Consider the following 13,067-nt stretch of genomic DNA (forward strand, 5'->3'; position numbering starts at 1 on the left):
CAGTTTCACTAGGTTCCAATCCAATTGGTGTTCAGTATGGTTGCTCCTGTTTTAGGTCCTGCTCAGCTATCTATTTTCTTCATCTTGAAATCACCCCCTCCTCTCCCTTCCTCCAAGTGTAGCCCTTTGCTTCATCTTCAAAGCCAGCTGCAAAATCTCTGATCTCTGAACTCAGTTCTGTCCATAAATCCTCTGTCTCTCAGACATTGATCCTGTAACTGCGTGTGCCCACCCAGCTCTTGCAGGATAATATTCCCATCTCTAGATTTTTAACATAATCACATCTGCCAACTCTTTTTCCAGATCAGTTAACATTTCCCTAGTTTTTAGAGACAGTCTTTTATCATTATGAAGGATTTTATTCTGACATCCACAGAGACTGGATATTTCTTACCACCACTGCAGTGCATGCTCCTCCCTTTACCACTACAATTCTGTACTAAACTGCCTTCTTCCATGGTAGCAGCTCTTAGTACAGTAGGCCCTTGGGACTTTGTTTCTCCTTGGGAGATGTTCCAGATCAGAAGTGATAAAGCTACTCATCATTCTCCTGGTGCCTCAATTGCCAGCCCTTTTTGGTTGTCTTCATCCTATTCACATCTTTGAAATAGTCCCATCACTCACATTTTCAAAATCCTACTTGCCTAGAACACCTATCTATTTGGTTTTTGCTTATTTTTGTTTGGGGGTCACAACCAACATTACTCAGGGCTTACTCCTGGTTCTGTGTTCAGGGATCACTCCTGGCAAGCCAAGGGGACCATATGAAGTGCCAGGGATCAAACCTGAATTGGCCACATGAAAGACAAATACCTTACCCACTATATTATCTCTCCTATGTATAGATGCCACATAGACCCATCTGAAGTACTTTTTCACACTCTACTTCACACTGTTACCTGTCAGATTTAGAACTGGCATGTGCTTCACACATACACATACACACACGCACACACGCACACGCGCGCACACACACACACACACACACACACGCAAGAAGTAATTGAAAATGCAAAGTGCAAATACAAAGCATATGCAGGATGGTTGGTTTTACCAAAAAAATTTTTTATCATAATGCCACTATGGAAATCATTACACAAAGCCTAATGTTTGCATTGGAAAATAAGTCTGATTAGGTAAGTAGGCAGAATAATGCAAAACAAAAATCTCTTGTTTTTTGTTTTGGGGCCACACCTGGAATTGCTCAGGGTTTAATCCTGCTCTGCACTCAGAAGTTGCTCCTGGCAAGCTGGGGGACAATATGGGATGCCAGAATTCGAACCCGGGTCCGTTCTGTGTTGGCCACGTGCAAGGCAAAAGTCTTACCACTGTGCTATTGCTCTGGCCCCATGTTTTCTATCAATTATATCTAGGGAAGGGAAATAAAAGCCTATATGTTGCCCACAATACAAAGTTCCCTCTATGATTTCCTTTTGTTTATTTTTCAATCGATAGAAAACCTGACTTCATAACCTAATTCTGATTTCTGAGCAAAAGGATAAGCTACTAGTTGAGCTGCGTGAGAGCTTCCATTTTCACTCAGGCAGATCATTGTAAGATATTTCTTCAACCTTCTAGGCTGAACAGTCAAGCCATATGAAAATAAGATGTCTGTGATTTTTTTTGTTCCTTCATAAAAAATGTTTTGCTCCAACTGGACTATTTTTAGAATCTCATTCTGTAGCCACACTACAGTTATCCTCTGTCTTCAGATTATCTGCCCAATTTAAAGTAAAATTCTTTTACTACAAACTGTGAACTTGAAATAATAGACTTTTAAAAAAGCATTAATATCTTAACATGTTTAAAATAATTCCTAACAATATGGAATTCCGAAAACTGATTTTATACTAAAACATCAGATTTATTTTTTGAATTTTTTTGCCACAGTGATATTTTCAGAAAACAGTTGCCTCATTTCCACATGAAATACATTCTCAGATGCTCAGCTATTGCTCTCTTAGATTCATTGTAAAAAGCTTATCATTTTTTCGTTTTCCCCCATGGACAGTTTTGAAGACAATGATGAGCATAATACTAACTCTACGATTAATTGTGAGACTATGTTTGTACAGTTTAGAGTTTATAAGATACATACCTGCTTTCTGTTCTTTGATCGTGGTTCAGATTGGTTGATACGACTTGTGAAACCAAGTTTTTAAGTATCGAACAACAGGTATATAAAATAAAAAGTGAAACATAGTTTCTTCATTCCACCATTCACTATCTATATAATACATCTATATGAGTATTTTTATCTGACTGTATCTTTGCCCATGTGGCATTTACAATATTGTGATGGCAAAGGTTAATACTTGCTAAAGAAACAAACAAAAAAGGCACCAACCCAGATTTGTTCAGTCATGGAAGGTTTCCTAGATATGATTACATCTGTGGAGGGTACTAAGAAAAGAATGTATTCAGCTATTTGAAGGATGAGAGCTAGTCTAGAGAACTAAAACAACACATGTTAAAGTACAGAAAAAGAGAGGCTTTAGGGGAGAACACCCAGAGAAGTGCAAAAAGTTGGGAAGGCAGAACTTGGAGAAGAGAATGTCAACATGAATTTAAAGTCCTAGAAGTATAAGTAAATTTAGAAAGAAACCAATCAAAATTTTTGTGTGCGATTAGTGCCAATAGTTGTTCACTAAATACATACATACATACATACATACATACATACATACATACATCATACATACATACATACAAAGGGAAAAACACAATGATATAGGTATGAAATAGGTTCTGCCACCCACATCAAGTGAAATCCTCAGAACTATGCAGCATCTGTGCCCCTCACCATCCTTAGCAGGGATGTGCTTTTGGCATAACCTTATTTTAGAATTCACCTGTAAATCAAAATATGCTATTTCACACTAATATTGAGGTAAAATTTCTTGAGAGAGGTTGAAGGTTTTATAAGTGCTGCCTCAGGCAGTTTTCAGCATATAAATTAATTGAGGCGTATACGTTATTTTATATCATTTATATTGCGTAAATGATATATAATTAAAATATATTATTTATATATAATTTCAACATAGAAACAATTTATATGTTGCATTAGATAGTTCACCATATAAATTAAATAAAATTCACTGAGCTTTAGTATCTTCAAATATATTTGAACACAATTATGTTAGAAGTTTTCTCATAAAATATTTTTTTTAAAAAATGAGGGAAATAGCCTGTGTACAGGCAGGGGTGGAGTGAGGAGGAGGGAGATTTGGGACACTGGTGATGGGAATGTTGCACTGGTGATGAGGGGTGTTCTTTACATGACTGAAACCCAACCACAATCATATTCGTAATCAAGTTGTGTAAATAAAATATTAAAAAAAAAGTTTTCTCTGAAAAACCTGCTGACTTGGTTGGCTACTGTGCCTGGCGGAGGCTATTCTACACAATCTGTGATAAAGACTGGGTCCCTATAGTTGCTTTGGGGAACCAAATTGCTTTGGTGTTATTCTATCACAAGTGGTACAGAAGACCTGATGTATTATTCATTCATTATAAACACATGGTAAATAGTTTTACTGTAATGGTCATTAAATTTCAGGGACTAGAGTGATAGTACAGCAAGTAAGGTTGCTTCGCCTTGAAAATGTCCACTGGGGTTTTAGCCCCGCATACCATATGTACCCAAGTCTTACCAAGAGTGATCCCTGAGTGTGGAGGGAGGAGTCTACCTGAGCACCTCTCATCCAGGTGTGGCCACCAAATCTAAAAATAAATGATATCCAGTAAAGGTGAATTGTGATAATAGTATTTCCATGTTAAAGATCAAGCTGAAAACAAGACTGTCCTTTGTTCCAGCTGAGCCAGAAGGCCTGGTGTTCCTTTTGTCAGACATACCAGTGGTGGGGCCTGTGGTGGACAGCAACAAAGATCCTAACACTGATTTCTCTGTACCCTGGCACATTCTGATCTTATTTCAACTTGGCCTCTATTCCTCTTCCTCTTACTACTTTAGTATTTGTTTCCTGTTAATTTTACTGATTCTCTAGCGATTTTTATAACTCGCATTACTAAAGGTTCACTTGTTCTCCTATTGAATTGTGATTATTTGGCTACACACACCACAATTAAAGAAATGTTTCAGAGTTTTATGATCTGCTGAGGTGCATAAAACTTAACTTACAATGCCAGAGACTGAAGACAGCTACTCTAACTGAAAAGCAAACCTAACCTTCATTTATTCAACTGTGATTAACCAAAGACCTCCTTGACAGGAACTGTGACAGTTATAGATGATACAATGATCATGTTCCCTGCCCATGAGTGGTTGAAAGAGTGGAAGAAGCAGCTTCTGTAGAGAATTATGACTCAGGTTAGTTACTATGCCCTCAGATCATTAGCCACAAAAGTGGCTCATAGCTAAGTTTTGCATGAATTATGAAAGAGAGCTACCCATTGTTTATTGGAATAAAGTTGTAAAAAAATAATTCATCTCATACTTAACTTTAAGGTCACTTCTATTTTTTCTTTTTTCTTTTTTTTTTTTTACCCTGAGACCCCTAAGATCACTTCTATTATGAAAAAGTAACAGTTAAGTTACAGCAGTGAATTTAAGATTAATCTGGCTCTTATAAAGATTTCATAGAGCAAAATCAAGTACTTTGGGGGGAGGATAAGTGGGGTGATGGTTTGGGCCACACCCAGTGGTGCCTCGGGGCTTACACCTGATGCTGTCCTCAGGTGATGACAATATGTGGTTCCAGGGATTCAAATCTTTTAGACATTTATATTTCTTCTTTAAGGAAAAGTCTGTTCATTTCTTCTCCCCATTTTTTTTTTTTTTTGGTTTTTGGGCCACACCCTGTGACGCTCAGGGGTTACTCCTGGCTATGCACTCAGAAGTTGCTCCTGGCTTCTTGGGGGACCATATGGGACGCCGGGGGATCGAACCGCGGTCCATCCTAGGCTAGCGCAGGCAAGGCAGGCACCTTACCTCCAGCGCCACCGCCCGGCCCCTCTTCTCCCCATTTTTGATGGGATTGGCTGATTTGTTTTTCTTGTTCTGTCAGAACCTTGTATATCTTAGATATTATCCCCTTATCTGATGACTATTGGGTAAATTGTTTCTCCCATTCTGTGGGTTGCTTTCATGTCCTAGTCACTATTTCCTTTGAGGTTCAGAAGCTTCTCAGTTTAATGTAGTTCCCTTTGTTTATTTCTTCTTCCAATTTCTTGGATCGTGGTGTTTCTTTCTTGAAGATGTCTTTAGTCTTATATCTTGTAGTGTTTTACCATTGTTTTCCTCTATATACCTTATGCTTTCAGATCTGATATCAAGCTCTTTAATTCATTTTGACTTACCTCTGTGCATGGTGTTAAAGAGAGGTCTGTGTTCACTTTTTTGCATATTTTCCCAACACCAATTAGGAAACTCCAATTGAAAAGGTTTTCCTTTCTCCACTTTGTTTTTTTGTAAAGATTTTCAACAAAGATTAATTGATTATATACCTGCAGGTTCATCTTTATTCAAGTCTATTTCATTTGGTCTGTCTTCATTCCAATACCATAGTTTTAATGACTACTGCTTTAGAATACAGTTTAAAGTTGGAAAAAGTTATTCCTCCCATCTTATTTTTTCAAAGGATTACTTTAGTTTATTCATGGACAGTTATTTTTCATATGACTTTCAGAAGCATTTATACACTTCTTTGAAAAATGGCATGAGAACTATAGAAATTGCATTAAATCTATACAATGTTTTAGGAAGTATTACCATTTTAATTATGTTAGTAATACCAATCCATGAGCAGAGTATATTACTCCATTTCCTTGTGTCCTCTTTTACTTCTTGAAGTATTTTCTAGTTTTCTTTGTATTGGTCTTTCACCTCTTTAGTTGACTTCAAGGTACTTGATTTTCTGAGACACATTGTAAATGGGACTTTTTAATATCTCTTCTTCTCTTTCATTATTAGTATTAGAAAAGCCACAGATATTTGAGTATAATTTTTGTAGCATGTCACTTTCCATGCAATTTTATTTTTGAGAAGTTTTAGGGAGCTTTAGGATTTTCTAAATATAGTACTGCAGACAGTAAGAGCTTGACTCCATCTTTTTCTATCTAGATTCCCTTGATATCTTTTTCTTACTAATTGTTATAACAAGTACTTCCAGTACTATATTGAATAGAAGTGGTGGGAGGAGGCAATCTTGTCTTCTGTCAGATCTTCGAGGAAAGGCTTTTAGTTTTTCACCATTGAGCATAATGTTTGCAACGGGCTTGTGGTAGATGGCTTGACTATATTGAGGAAAGTTCCTTCAATTTCTATTATGTTGAAAGTTTTTATCAAAAATGGATACTGGACCTTGTCAAGTGCTTTCTCTATCTATTGATAGGATCATATGATTTTTGTTTTTTTATTGATATGGTTTATTCTATTGATTGATTTGTATATATTAAACCTTCCTTGTATCCCTGGAGTAAATCCTACTTGGTTATTGTATATAACCTTCTTGATGAGCTGTTGGATTCTATTTGCTAGTATTTTATTGAGGATCTTTGCATCTGTGTTCATCAAGGATATTGGCCTTTAGTTCTCTTTTTTGTGTTGTCTTTGTCTGCTTTGGTGTCAGGGTGATGTTAGCTACATAGAAACTGTTTGGAAGTGTTTCTGTCTCTTCAGTTTCCTGATGAGCCCGAACAGTATTGAAAGTAAGTCTTTGAATATCCTCCACATTTCCTCTCTACCTCTCTAAATTCCTTATCAGAGGGACCATGTAAGTTGCTGATGTTAGCTGGCTTCTTAGAATGCACATTCGTCTCTGCATTCACTAAGTGTTATGGGGTTCTATGTTGTCTTCCCATTGTGATCTTTGCGATGTAGTGGTGTTTTTAATGTGTTGTTGTAGGGATCCTTGACTAGAAAAAATGTGAGGCAACAGAGTAAAGCAGAGTAGCTACACTCTTCTCTAGATATATTAGCCCAGAATGGCCCTTTTGATTCCAAAAGCTGCCCATTTTCACCACAGCCACTTGTCTATGGTCTAGCCTATCTCAAGATCACATTTTTCTCTGGGTGCAAGAACCTTAGTTAAAACACAGGCTGGGCCTGAGGCCCTGCCTGGGTCACCCGGAAATGGGGGAACAGGGCAGGGATAAGGATACATGCAAGCAGAGTGGTTCCCCAGCTGCTCTATCACCTCTCATAGACTGTCATCTCACAGCTGTGCCTCTGCTGTCCATGCAGCAAATCGTGGTGTCCTCCTGCCTTATATAGATTTCTCATTGCTGCACTCCCTGAACGCTAATGTTTTTGCGAGTTAGGCCACGCAGATGGGCCTGCACCATGGTCCACAGCTCCAAGTCGTGTCCACTCCTTGACATTCTCCTGGCTCCAAAAACACCACTCCCTGTCTCCATTGCCACTCCTGGCTGTCTTGTAGCCTGCCATCACACAGCTGCGCCATTACCCATGTAGCCAAATCATGGTGCCCTCTTCTCTCACTTAGCTTTAGCCCTGATATATTCCCTCAGCACTAATATTCCGTGTCCTGTGAGCTTGGCTACAAAAATGGACTTGGACCATGCTCCACAGCCTCCAGCCCATCCACGAGACTGTCAGGACACCACTCACTGACTTCTGTCACTGGGAATATACCATGTAGCGCTATTCAGCACTTTCTCTGTTGTTTAGACAGCCACTGCCACCAAATTTTTTCCAGCAATTTCTCTAGAACTTAATTTTTGATCTGGTGACCAGCTGTTGCTTTATCACTAGGAGTTCAGTGTACTGTTGCTGGGCTTGGGGATTTCAGTAGTTTGATGCCTAGGGTTGCACAAGGACAAGCTCTCTTAGCGCTCCATGCTCTTCCGGCAGTTGCTGCTGCAGCCGCTACTGCTGCCAGGGTCTCTCCACCATTTTTTTTATTTCAAGAACTTGATGTTCAAAAAATTCTGGAAAAGAATTTAAATTTTTACTTAGGAGTATAGCTCAGTTGAAGACAGTTCTGCAATTGAAATCAGAAATGCTTACATCAGAATCATAAGAGATTATTTCATCTACTCTGAAAGGGCTACACATTTTCTCTTTTTTATCAAATTAATCCTTGCTGGATTCCCACATCAGGCTTGCAAGTCATCTTCTCCTGGAGTAGGCTCTGGCAGGCTCAGGCAAATGCAGGGCAGCTAGATAGGTCATGAGATAAACTCTCTCTTCTTATACATCCATCTTCTTCTATATCCAGGCATAAAAGGGTGAAGGTAAAAGAAATTACATTCCAAATTTATTTAGAAAGCTCCAATTCAGATGATTGTACTTCATACTGATGTTAGACTGAAAAATGAAAATCAAATAATTTTACAATTTGTATCATTTTAGACAAAGAAATATGAAACAAAGCTGGGTTTGAACTAAAGTTATTACCATTTACACTGGGTCCAAATGACTCACTTTGGTAAGGAACCCAGAATATCTAGTAAATGTCAGAGTCTCCGATAAGGCAACATTTCCATCTCATAACCTGATTAGAATATCTAAATATATGTATATTTTATGAATTTGATAGAATCTTGTGATATTCCCAAACTTCTAATGCACTCATTGAGGCAGGAAATGAAGACTATCTTTATTGGAACCCTGGAATGGGAAAGGAGTTGAAAGGGACTAAAAGGTCCAAAGTAAACCATTCACAGATTCTTGATTCAACTAACGTTCAAATGAAGAGTTGTTCTCGTCTCCCTTTGAAGGGACACACAGTTATGCTAAAATTATAGAAATATAGTTAATAAGGATAAGGGACCTAGAATAGGATAAGGTTCCTAGAAACTGAATAAAAATAGTAACTCGAGGGGCTGGGAAGGTGGCGCTCGAGGTAAGGTGCCTGCCTTACCTGCGCTAGCCTAGGACGGACCGCGGTTCGATCCCCCGGCGTCCCATATGGTCCCCCAAGCCAGGAGCGACTTCTGAGCGCATAGCCAGGAGTAGCCCCTGAGCATCGAACGGGTGTGGCCCCAAAACAAAAAACAAACAAACAAAAAAAAATAGTAACTCGAGGCTTAGTCCAGGCAGGGACTAAGATATTTGCACACAGTTAAATTTGCCCCAGTTAAATGCCCAGCAGCTCCAGAGCACAAAGCCTGAAGCAGCCCTTCAGCACCACTAACTGTGACCTAATTCCCCACTGCCACCAAAATATATACCAACTTTGTCTGAGACTCCACTTTGAAAACTCCCACATATAAGATATACATTGGTCCCTGTGTAGAACCCTTTGCTTCTATTTAACCCCTCAAATAGTCTCAGCCCACCCCTTCTCTCTCCCTTGCTGTTTTCCCCTCTTTTAATTTCTAATGAACTCCTAGACAGACAAAAAAATGAAAATTAACAAATACCAAATGATAAAAATAGATTTTTAGGTTTTGCAAATGTATGTCACTAGTGCAAATAATATGCCTTTCTGTCAAACCACAAAATCTCTTTTGCCCAGCATGGGGTTTCCTTTAAAACAGTAGAATCAGTGTATTTGTTTTTGAAACACACAGAAGGAGCCTCAGGCTATAGTGGCTCCAACGGTTTGATTTTAAGTTTAAATGCTTAGGAAACATTCTTTCAGTGGTTCTCAAAATGAGCCATGTAGAGATGTTTCATTCACTCAGGAAAAAAAAAAAAACATGAGTTGCCCTCTACCAGATACATAGTTAAAGGAGACCCAGTTTCTGACCTTATTTGCCCCATCTTTTCTCTTCTTAATTTCTTTTTTGGGTAATGTATCCACCTCATCACCTCCATTTTTTTCTTCATTCTCAGTCTTTACTTGCTTTTTATTCTGCTCTTCATACTGTCTCAGGAAGATTTCTTTCTTTCTTTCTTTTGGAGGGTGGTGGTTTTTGTGCCACACCCGGTAACACTCTGGAGTTACTCCTGCTATGCACTCGGAAATCACTCCTGGTTTGGGGGACCATATGGGACGCTGGGATTGGAATCACCATCTGTCCTGGATCAGCTGCATGCAAGGCAAATGCCCTACAGCTGTGCTATCACTCAGGCCCCTGTCTCAGTAAGATTTCTAAATACCATTGTTTCCCTGTCACTTTATTCCCTGTTTAAAAGTTCGGCACCTTAAAAGTTTCAGCACCTTGTCTTTCAAATAAAATGAAAGATCCTGAGTAACAATATAAGTTCTTATCCCCCAAAGATGCAATTGGTATCTTTGCATTTGCTGTTCTCTTTATCTAGGATCTTTTTTTATCCACCTTTACTTGAAGAAATCATACTGATACCTCAAAATTCAGTTGAGATGGTACTACCTCTAGGAAACTCACCCTAACTACTACATTATATCCATTTACTTTTGATGCCCTCCTTTGTGATGCATTATCATTTTGTGAGTGCCTCTTTTATTGCCATAGTAAATCTTAAATTATTTACTAATTATTTGTAATTAGACTGAAAAAATTTAGATAGCAATTATATGGCATCTCTATTGAATCTTTTCGGTTTATAATAGAGGCACTGAAAGTGCTTGATGATGAGTGGAGAACTTTATCATCTGGTTGGATAACACAATAGGATGTAGTAGTGAATGAATAGAGGGATAGTGTCTGAGAAGGCAGCGTCAAGAAAAACACCACGGAGAAATTGCTTAGGCTGGCATTGAGAAAAGTCAGAATTCATCAGAGATGAGGGATTAGGAAGAACAATGGCTTATGATAAGCATAGAGATCATAGACATATTGAAGAAGATTCCCCTTCATTTTTTTGCAAGACAGATTGGTGAGAATAGAGAATGATGGAATCCAGGTAAAGGATTTGAGCTGAGCTAGTTAAAAATATGGCATATAGGATATCAATAACAGATGCAGAAAAACTGAGGAAATAAAGAATTCAGTATGACCCCAGAATCCTGCTTTGGATCAACTATGGTGCTATTAACCAAGATTAGGAATAAATAGGGAAAGCTTCTTCAAGAGGAAGATAGTAAAAAAAAAAGTCTGTTGGTGTTGAGAGGAGTTGCCAAAAGGACATCTGAGTGAAAGAAATTGGCTATATGAATGATGAGTCTGGAGCTCAAAAGAGTATACAGCCAGGAATAATGATGCAGTTAAACCTTTATTGGAACTTTTATTCTACTTCTGCAGCAAGTTAATAGTATACCATAATAATTAGGTTTTGGATGGGGACTCTTTGGGTTAAATATTATTGTTCCAACTGGCTGAGCTATATGCCCTCTGGCAGGCTAGCGAAGTTCATGCCATACCTGTTATTTCATAAGAGCTGAGTTAGAAGACCTAAAGATTATGCACTTGCCTAGTAAGCAGCCACTTCAACCAACACCAGTTCAATCTCCAGAATTTTTTATCCTCTTATAGTCCTCTGAGCACTACCAGGGTGAAGCCTCATCCCCCCCCCCACATTCTTCCTAGGAAACTTGACCTTACCTGCAAGACCCCGCCCATTTCTTGGGAGGGGTCTTGGAAAGGGTAGATAAGGCTTTAACCAGAGGGGATTAGGCCCTTTTTGGTCTTTTGCCAGCATGGAGGTCAAAGGGAAGATGGCTGAAAGGAGTTAAGATGCAGGACTAGCTAAGAATGGCTGAATGCTTAAAAGGTTATGATATAGGCCACACATGTGGTGGATAGGGCATGAATAAAGTTGATGCTTCCTGATGCCTGTCTCTGGATGAGTCTGATTCCGCCATTCACCTAAACCTGAGACCCACCAGCTGAATGGGGATTGCGGAGCCATGTGGCCTGGCATGGCAGAGAAAGATCCCTCCATCCATCCACCTCAATCTAGCACCATCATTAATTATTTAATTCTACAACTGGCGCAGGGTTCATTTCTAAGTGCAGAGCCAAATAGGGCTCCTGAGAACCTCTGAGTGTGATCCAAACCATACATATACACACAATCAATCATACACACACATACACATAGAGAGACCAAAAAAAAATAAGCCCTGAAGAAAAGAATGGCAAACTTTGGCTTTGAAGCAAATTAATTGAAACCTGTCTTTACTATTTCATCTGTAGAGTCATATCAGTGAAGCCCATTTCTACCATTTCTCAAAACTATACTTTCAAAAGCCATTGGACAAAAGATAAAGATGACCTTTATTGTATTGGAATCTTTACAGAATTCATATAGAATCCTCTTTTTATTAAATTAATCTTTTAATTGAATCACCATGAGATACAGTTATAAAGCTGTTCATGATTGAGTTTCAGTCATACAATGTCCAACACCCATCACTTCACCAGTGCACATTTACAGCCACCAATGCCCCAATTTCCTTCCTGTCCTTCCCCCTGCCTACCTTTATAGCAGACACCTCTCTCTCTCCCTTTCTCCCTCTCTCTCCCTCTCTTTCATTCTCTCTCTCTTCCTTTTTTTTCCTTTGTGACACTGGTTTGCAATATTGCTACTTAAGGGTATCATGTATATCACTTTTCCTCCTTTCAGCTTTCTTGTCCAGTGTGATCTGGACAAGATCAGCTCTTATGAAATAACAGGTATGGCATGAACTTACCTAGTCTGCCAGAGGGCATATATAGCTCAGCCAGTTGGAACAATGATCTTTAGATCTTGTCCAGGGTGATCATTTCCAACTATCACTGTCAGAGTGATCTCTTCTCTGCCCTAACTGTACTCCCTTGCTTTCTTGTGACAAGCTTCCTACCATGGACCAGTCCTGACCTTCAACAGAATTCTCATTAGATTGAGATGTGACTTCCTTGCTTTATCACAGTTTGTTTTTCCTTTCCACTTATTTTGATGCCTTCTTGTCATTGTGATGGCCCAACTGAATGCCCTCACTTTGACAAATCTCTCCTATGGGGAGCTCATGTGCAATTTTTATTGCTGGAATTTAAGCTTACAGATGCTAAGGTTAAGGAATCCATCCAAAATAGCATTTTTGCAGAGAAGCTCATTGTGCTTTTCCTGGCTAATTTGTCTTAATTGACTTGCACTGAAATGAAACATTTTAAAATCAAAGGTTCCTGACATTAATGGTTCTGTGGGAGTCTCATGGTTGAAATTCTTTTATTCAAATATCTATTCACAGAGGCTAAGGGGGAATTGCTTTTGGAACCTAGGTATATCTGAC

The 13,067-nt window shown here is 38.8% G+C and overlaps 1 protein-coding gene across 2 annotated transcripts in view; it reads left to right on the top strand.

Moving 5' to 3' along the window:
• MAGI2 (membrane associated guanylate kinase, WW and PDZ domain containing 2) overlaps positions 1 to 13,067 on the top strand; it is a 1,487,205-nt gene that overhangs the window by 1,463,273 nt on the left and 10,865 nt on the right. The gene's annotated exons all lie outside the window — the stretch shown is intronic.

This window comes from Suncus etruscus, chromosome 1, assembly GCF_024139225.1.
Source record: "Suncus etruscus isolate mSunEtr1 chromosome 1, mSunEtr1.pri.cur, whole genome shotgun sequence".
In the NCBI taxonomy this organism is placed as follows: Eukaryota; Metazoa; Chordata; class Mammalia; order Eulipotyphla; family Soricidae; genus Suncus; species Suncus etruscus.